Raw genomic sequence first — 8,427 nt, forward strand, 5'->3', positions numbered from 1 at the left:
AAACGAAACAAGTATAGTTCTTTTTGAACAGTAAAAAGCCCCGACTCCGGAGAATAATGCACAACAGCGACCCCTGTCGTCACCGAATTCAATAGTCCACCAATTGCGACGTAGCGCATTGATCGACGCAGCGAAGCCAATATGGTCCTTTTGCGCCTGCGCCTGAAATACGTGTGAAATTGAATGACACAGTTCTGTACAGCTTTAACGTCATCATAACTCATTGTAATTTTCATGCCAAACTGGACAATAAATAGTGAGATATTCACAATAATTGTGTTCAATTTGCATATGCATCTATATATGCATGTCAGACTGTATATAAGCAACGAAAGACAGGCTATTTTATTTTTGTAGGCCTACACAGTTTGTAGGCTATAGGAGTCAAGAGAACAGGACATTACATTGAGGCCATGTAGTATGAGAGTGAATTAATGGGACTAAATTATGATCTGTAATATGAGAGACATTACAACAACAAAAAACAAACAAGTAAACAAACAAACACACACAACAAGGGATAGTTTTGAATTAAGCTACTATAGGCTATAGTTTTGGGAGTTGTGGTGCAGTTGGTTAATTATTTGAAGAGAATAGGAATGAGACATATATTAAGATTATTGCTACAGTATAAGTCCCCAGGGAAATGATTTAGCTGGGTGTTTCAGTAACGTCTCTGTGAGTGTACACATGGAAATGATTTAGCTCCTATAGGTAACGTCTCTGTGAGTGTCTGTCTAAACCTGTCTAAATACTTCCTTAATGTAAACGAAGTCCACACCCACAACACCAGAGGGAGTGCAACAAACCATGTACAACCCAGATTCGGCACAAACAAGGGACTAAATTATTTTCGCTACTATGCCACCAAAATGTGGAACGCGGCGCCCTACCAACAGTCATTAAGACATGTGAATCCCTTGACTCCTTCAAAACCGCTCTCAAAGGGCTGCACCTACGGATGGCTGCAATTTGAAACTGGCCTCTGTAAAATCTGAATCCCCCCCCCCCCCCATTTTCCCTCACTGTATATTGTATCTTTTCCCTTTTGTGCTTCCCATATGATGAATTCCTGTTCTGTTCTTTAGCTACATAGAAATGTCTATTTGTATGTCTCTAAATGTTTGTATATGTCTCTAAATGTTTTGATGAATTGAACAATGTGGACCCTGTTGTAAACAAGTGTAATGCTTAATTGGGTCGTCCACTCACAGTTGACAGTCTTTGTATTGAGTTTGTGCTTAAAATGTACTGTAAATTCTACAAACTGTTAATACATATTTCAATCAATCAATCAAAGTGTACACATGGAAATTATTTTTAGCTGAGTATTTAGGTAACGTCTCTGTGAGTGTACACATGGAAATGATTTAGCTGAGTATTTAGGTAATGTCTCTGTGAGTGTACACATGGAAATGATTTAGCTGAGTATTTAGGTAATGTCTCTGTGAGTGTACACATGGAAATGATTTAGCTGAGTATTTAGGTAACGTCTCTGTGAGTGTACACATGGAAATTATTTAGCTGAGTATTTAGGTAATGTCTCTGTGAGTGTACACATGGAAATGATTTAGCTGAGTATTTAGGTAATGTCTCTGTGAGTGTACACATGGAAATGATTTAGCTGAGTATTTAGGTAATGTCTCTGTGAGTGTACACATGGAAATGATTTAGCTGGGTGTTTCGGTAACGTCTCTGTGAGTGTACACATGGAAATGATTTAGCTGGGTGTTTCGGTAACGTCTCTGTGAGTGTACACATGGAAATGATTTAGCTGAGTATTTAGGTAATGTCTCTGTGAGTGTACACATGGAAATGATTTAGCTCCTATAGGTAACGTCTCTGTGAGTGTCTGTCTAAATCTGTCTAAATACTTCCTTAATGTAAACAAAGTCCACACCCACAACACCAGAGGGAGTGCAACAAACCATGTACAACCCAGATTCGGCACAAACAAGGGACTACATTCTTTTCGCTCCTATGCCACCAAAATGTGGAACGCTCTACCAACAGTCATTAAGACATGTGAATCCCTTGACTCCTTCAAAACCGCTCTCAAAGGGCACCTACGGATGGCTGCAATTCGAAACTGGCCTCTGTAAAATCTGAATCCCCCCCCCATTTTCCCTCACTGTATATTGTATCTTTTCCCTTTTGTGCTTCCCATATGATGAATTCCTGTTCTGTTCTTTAGCTACATAGAAATGTCTATTTGTATGTCTCTAAATGTTTGTATGTCTTTAAATGTTTTGATGAATTGAACAATGTGGACCCTGTTGTAAACAAGTGTAATGCTTAATTGGGTCGTCCACTCACAGTTGACAGTCTTTGTATTGAGTTTGTGCTTAAAATGTACTGTAAATTCTACAAACTGTTAATAAATATTTCAATCAATCAATCAAAGTGTACACATGGAAAAGATTTTTAGCTGAGTATTTAGGTAACGTCTCTGTGAGTGTACACATGGAAATGATTTAGCTGAGTATTTAGGTAACGTCTCTGTGAGTGTACACATGGAAATGAGTTAGCTGAGTATTTAGGTAACGTCTCTGTGAGTGTACACATGGAAATGATTTTTAGCTGAGTATTTAGGTAACGTCTCTGTGAGTGTACACATGGAAATGATTTAGCTGAGTATTTAGGTAACGTCTCTGTGAGTGTACACATGGAAATGATTTAGCTGGGTGTTTCGGTAACGTCTCTGTGAGTGTACACATGGAAATGATTTTTAGCTGAGTATTTAGGTAACGTCTCTGTGAGTGTACACATGGAAATGATTTAGCTGAGTATTTAGGTAATGTCTCTGTGAGTGTACACATGGAAATGATTTAGCTGGGTGTTTCGGTAACGTCTCTGTGAGTGTACACATGGAAATGATTTTTAGCTGAGTATTTAGATAATGTCTCTGTGAGTGTACACATGGAAATGATTTAGCTGAGTATTTAGGTAATGTCTCTGTGAGTGTACACATGGAAATGATTTAGCTGTGTATTTAGGTAACGTCTCTGTGAGTGTACACATGGAAATGATTTAGCTGTGTATTTAGGTAACGTCTCTGTGAGTGTACACATGGAAATGATTTAGCTGAGTATTTAGGTAATGTCTCTGTGAGTGTACACATGGAAATGATTTAGCTGTGTATTTAGGTAATGTCTCTGTGAGTGTACACATGGAAATGATTTTTAGCTGAGTATTTAGGTAATGTCTCTGTGAGTGTACACATGGAAATGATTTAGCTGTGTATTTAGGTAACGTCTCTGTGAGTGTACACATGGAAATGATTTTTAGCTGTGTATTTAGGTAACGTCTCTGTGAGTGTACACATGGAAATGATTTAGCTGGGTGTTTAGGTAATGTCTCTGTGAGTGTACACATGGAAATGATTTAGCTGGGTGTTTAGGTAATGTCTCTGTGAGTGTACACATGGAAATGATTTAGCTGAGTATTTAGGTAATGTCTCTGTGAGTGTACACATGGAAATGATTTAGCTCCATAGGTAATGTCTCTGTGAGTGTACACATGGAAATGATTTTTAGCTGAGTATTTAGGTAACGTCTCTGTGAGTGTACACATGGAAATGATTTTTAGCTGAGTATTTAGGTAACGTCTCTGTGAGTGTACACATGGAAATGATTTTTAGCTGAGTATTTAGGTAATGTCTCTGTGAGTGTACACATGGAAATGATTTTTAGCTGAGTATTTAGGTAACGTCTCTGTGAGTGTACACATGGAAATGATTTTTAGCTGAGTATTTAGGTAATGTCTCTGTGAGTGTACACATGGAAATGATTTAGCTGAGTATTTAGGTAATGTCTCTGTGAGTGTACACATGGAAATGATTTTTAGCTGAGTATTTAGGTAACGTCTCTGTGAGTGTACACATGGAAATGATTTAGCTGTGTATTTAGGTAATGTCTCTGTGAGTGTACACATGGAAATGATTTAGCTGAGTATTTAGGTAACGTCTCTGTGAGTGTACACATGGAAATGATTTTTAGCTGAGTATTTAGGTAACGTCTCTGTGAGTGTACACATGGAAATGATTTTTAGCTGAGTATTTAGGTAATGTCTCTGTGAGTGTACACATGGAAATGATTTAGCTGAGTATTTAGGTAATGTCTCTGTGAGTGTACACATGGAAATGATTTTTAGCTGAGTATTTAGGTAACGTCTCTGTGAGTGTACACATGGAAATGACTTTTAGCTGTGTATTTAGGTAACGTCTCTGTGAGTGTACACATGGAAATGTTTTTTAGCTGAGTATTTAGGTAACGTCTCTGTGAGTGTACACATGGAAATGTTTTTTAGCTGAGTATTTAGGTAATGTCTCTGTGAGTGTACACATGGAAATGATTTAGCTGAGTATTTAGGTAACGTCTCTGTGAGTGTACACATGGAAATGATTTAGCTGAGTATTTAGGTAATGTCTCTGTGAGTGCACACATGGAAATGATTTAGCTGAGTATTTAGGTAACGTCTCTGTGAGTGTACACATGGAAATGATTTTTAGCTGTGTATTTAGGTAATGTCTCTGTGAGTGTACACATGGAAATGATTTTTAGCTGAGTATTTAGGTAACGTCTCTGTGAGTGTACACATGGAAATGTTTTAGCTGAGTATTTAGGTAACGTCTCTGTGAGTGTACACATGGAAATGATTTTTAGCTGAGTATTTAGGTAATGTCTCTGTGAGTGTACACATGGAAATGATTTAGCTGAGTATTTAGGTAATGTCTCTGTGAGTGTACACATGGAAATGATTTAGCTGGGTGTTTCGGTAACGTCTCTGTGAGTGTACACATGGAAATGATTTTTAGCTGAGTATTTAGGTAACGTCTCTGTGAGTGTACACATGGAAATGACTTTTAGCTGTGTATTTAGGTAATGTCTCTGTGAGTGTACACATGGAAATGATTTATAGCTGTGTATTTAGGTAACGTCTCTGTGAGTGTACACATGGAAATGTTTTTTAGCTGGGTATTTAGGTAACGTCTCTGTGAGTGTACACATGGAAATGATTTTTAGCTGTGTATTTAGGTAATGTCTCTGTGAGTGTACACATGGAAATGATTTTTAGCTGAGTATTTAGGTAACGTCTCTGTGAGTGTACACATGGAAATGTTTTAGCTGAGTATTTAGGTAATGTCTCTGTGAGTGTACACATGGAAATGATTTAGCTGAGTATTTAGGTAATGTCTCTGTGAGTGTACACATGGAAATGATTTTTAGCTGTGTATTTAGGTAACGTCTCTGTGAGTGTACACATGGAAATGATTTTTAGCTGTGTATTTAGGTAACGTCTCTGTGAGTGTACACATGGAAATGATTTAGCTGAGTATTTAGGTAACGTCTCTGTGAGTGTACACATGGAAATGATTTTTAGCTGTGTATTTAGGTAACGTCTCTGTGAGTGTACACATGGAAATGATTTTTAGCTGTGTATTTAGGTAATGTCTCTGTGAGTGTACACATGGAAATGATTTAGCTGAGTATTTAGGTAACGTCTCTGTGAGTGTACACATGGAAATGATTTAGCTGAGTATTTAGGTAATGTCTCTGTGAGTGTACACATGGAAATGATTTAGCTGAGTATTTAGGTAATGTCTCTGTGAGTGTACACATGGAAATGATTTAGCTGAGTATTTAGGTAACGTCTCTGTGAGTGTACACATGGAAATGATTTTTAGCTGAGTATTTAGGTAACGTCTCTGTGAGTGTACACATGGAAATGATTTTTAGCTGAGTATTTAGGTAGTGTCTCTGTGAGTGTACACATGGAAATGATTTAGCTGAGTATTTATATCACTTATTTTTTTGTTTTGTTGTGATAATCCTCCCTACTATAGAGTGTGCTGGCCATATAAGGAGTTCCTCCCTGTCCCAAGTTAACCCCGGGGGGTCAAAAAAACCTTAGGTTTCGTTTTTGACTCTCTATCCTGATTGGACGAAAGGCTGGGGTCCCACAGCCAAAAACGAAACCTAAGGTTTTTTGAGTGAAATCACTGAATATACCTTTAAGGAGCTGGAGAGATGGGGAAACCTCCTCCCATTGAACAAGCAGTATACCAGTGGTTCCCAAAGTGGGGTCCGGGGACCCCCAGGGGTTCTTGAGGGAGTTCCAGGGGGGACCCAGCTAAATGATCATTTGCAACCAAAGGGACCCTTATGGGTCACTGTAACAGTGGTTTTACAATATAAATTGGGGTACCAGAGATATAAATGCCATTAAATCGGGGATCCGTGGCATAATGCGTGTGAAACTGGGGAGTCCATGAAATTAATATATTTCGGAATCACTGCTAGAGCCGTAAAAATCCTCCCTTATCGGGGTCACTGGCATATGTTTTCAAATGGGGGGTCCATGGCCTAATAAATGTTCATTTGGGGGTCCTTGGCACGAAATAAAACAATACAGTTGTTGAGCAGACATTAGGCCTACAACATAGTCAACAAAGTGACTTATTTTATTTGGCCCAATTAAGGTTTGGGCTGAAGCCGAATTAAGCTTATATTGCCCACCTTATTAAATAAATAAAATGTCACAGTACCATAATGTTTTCAATTGTTATTGAATGCTCAATGTTTCCCTCTGTGCCAGACTTTGCTGGCACTGTCGCTCCCATCTGTCAGTCTAGGAGTAAAGAAAAATAATATAATCTCAATTTCATACGTAGGTATCGTAATTTTAATGCATTTCACATTTGCGCTTAAAAGTACTCCTATACTCAGATAATTCAAAAGTACTTAAGTAAAACATTAGCCTAATATTTCTCACCATGTAAAGGAATTAAATGACATAATTCAACAACTGCAGTAATTCATTTCTCTGCCAATAGATGGCAGCATAATAACATCACAGGTAACAAAAAGAGTGACGGGCTGTCTAGAACATAGATTATCCTGTGTTGCTGTTCCAGCAAACCTTGCTGTAGAAAAGAGGTCAACTTTCAGTTTCAATAGAGATAACTGAACATTGAATCTGCATTGTGAAAGCAGTATAAAAGAAGAAAGTGTGTCCTCAGGTATTGCGTGTGTCCATATCAGGTTGTGTCTCTGCATTCTCATAATCTGGATAATCTTCCTCTGGGAAGAGAGAGGGGGGGGGAAAGTGCAGATTGTTAAGATTGAACCCATTCTGGGCGGGAACACCCTTTTGGTGTTTTAACCCATTCTGAACGGGCACCCATTTTGGTGTTGGCATCATGTTATGCTTTAGCTATTGAAAAATAGCAGATCTACAAGCTCATATCGCGCCACCGAGTGGCGCGATACGAGCTTGTAGGTCTGCTATTTTTTGAAAAATCGATGAACGACTGACATTTTTTAGAATCTGATCTCAGGTCAGAATGGGTTGATCAGACCAGTGTGTGTCCGGCGGAAACCTCGTATGAATCTGATCTCAGGTCAGAATGGGTTAAGATTGAACCCATTCTGGGTGGGAACCCCTTTTGGTGTTTTAACTAAGCATTTATGTTATACTTTTAGCTTTTGAAAAATAGCAGATCTACAAGCTCATATCGCACCACCGAGTGGCGTGCTATACAAGCTTGTAGGTCTGCTATTTTTAAAAAATCATGAAAATGCGGCACAAATCTTTGAATATATATTCTTTCAGGAGACTTGTATTTTATTTCGACGTCAGGCCTAAATGGGTAGATGTGTGTCTCTCCTCCTCTACTCCCCTAAAACCCCCTGAAGTGCTCAACCCCAGCACTTGAGCAGGTGTTGTTTTTGTCGACTAAAAACGAAGACGAAAAATGTTCGTCGACTACCTTTTTCCACTGACGAAAACTAAATGGAAACTATAAATGAAAACTACGCTATGATGACTAAAACTAACACTAAATGTATTGACAATTTCGTCAACAGATAAATACTAGACTAGTAAAATGTCAGGAAGGGACTAGTGGACAAGTCATTTTACACTTGGTTGCATTCAGCAAGTGTAAAATCAGTCATTACGACGGCATCAAGGCCCGCCAAAATACATTTTAGTCGACTAAATCAAATTTAGATTTAGTCGACTAAAATCTTCTGACATTTAGTTGACTAAAACTAGACTAACAACACTAAAACATTCCGGTGACTAAAATGTGGCTCAAACGGAATTGAAACTATATTCAAGAGACACTATACGACTAAAACTAAAATGAAAAATTGCTGCCAAAAACAACACTGCACTTGAGTCACAAGTACTCGTCCCGTCTCAACCTTTTGGGTGTGGTTTGGGCTTTAGGAGTGTGGATGTTTAATCTATTCATGATTTGATGACACATCTTACCTTCTTTCTGCTGATTCTGATTGGCCACTTGCTCCAGGAAGTCTGAGTTCTCGTAGTCGTCGCCATCTGTTTGGTGTTTGCAATCACAGCTCATTGAGTTCAACCAATCATTTTTCAAAGTAGATTTTTCACTCGGGTACAGATGGT

This window comes from Protomyctophum parallelum, assembly GCF_964188405.1.
Source record: "Protomyctophum parallelum genome assembly, chromosome: 1".
NCBI lineage: Eukaryota > Metazoa > Chordata > Actinopteri > Myctophiformes > Myctophidae > Protomyctophum > Protomyctophum parallelum.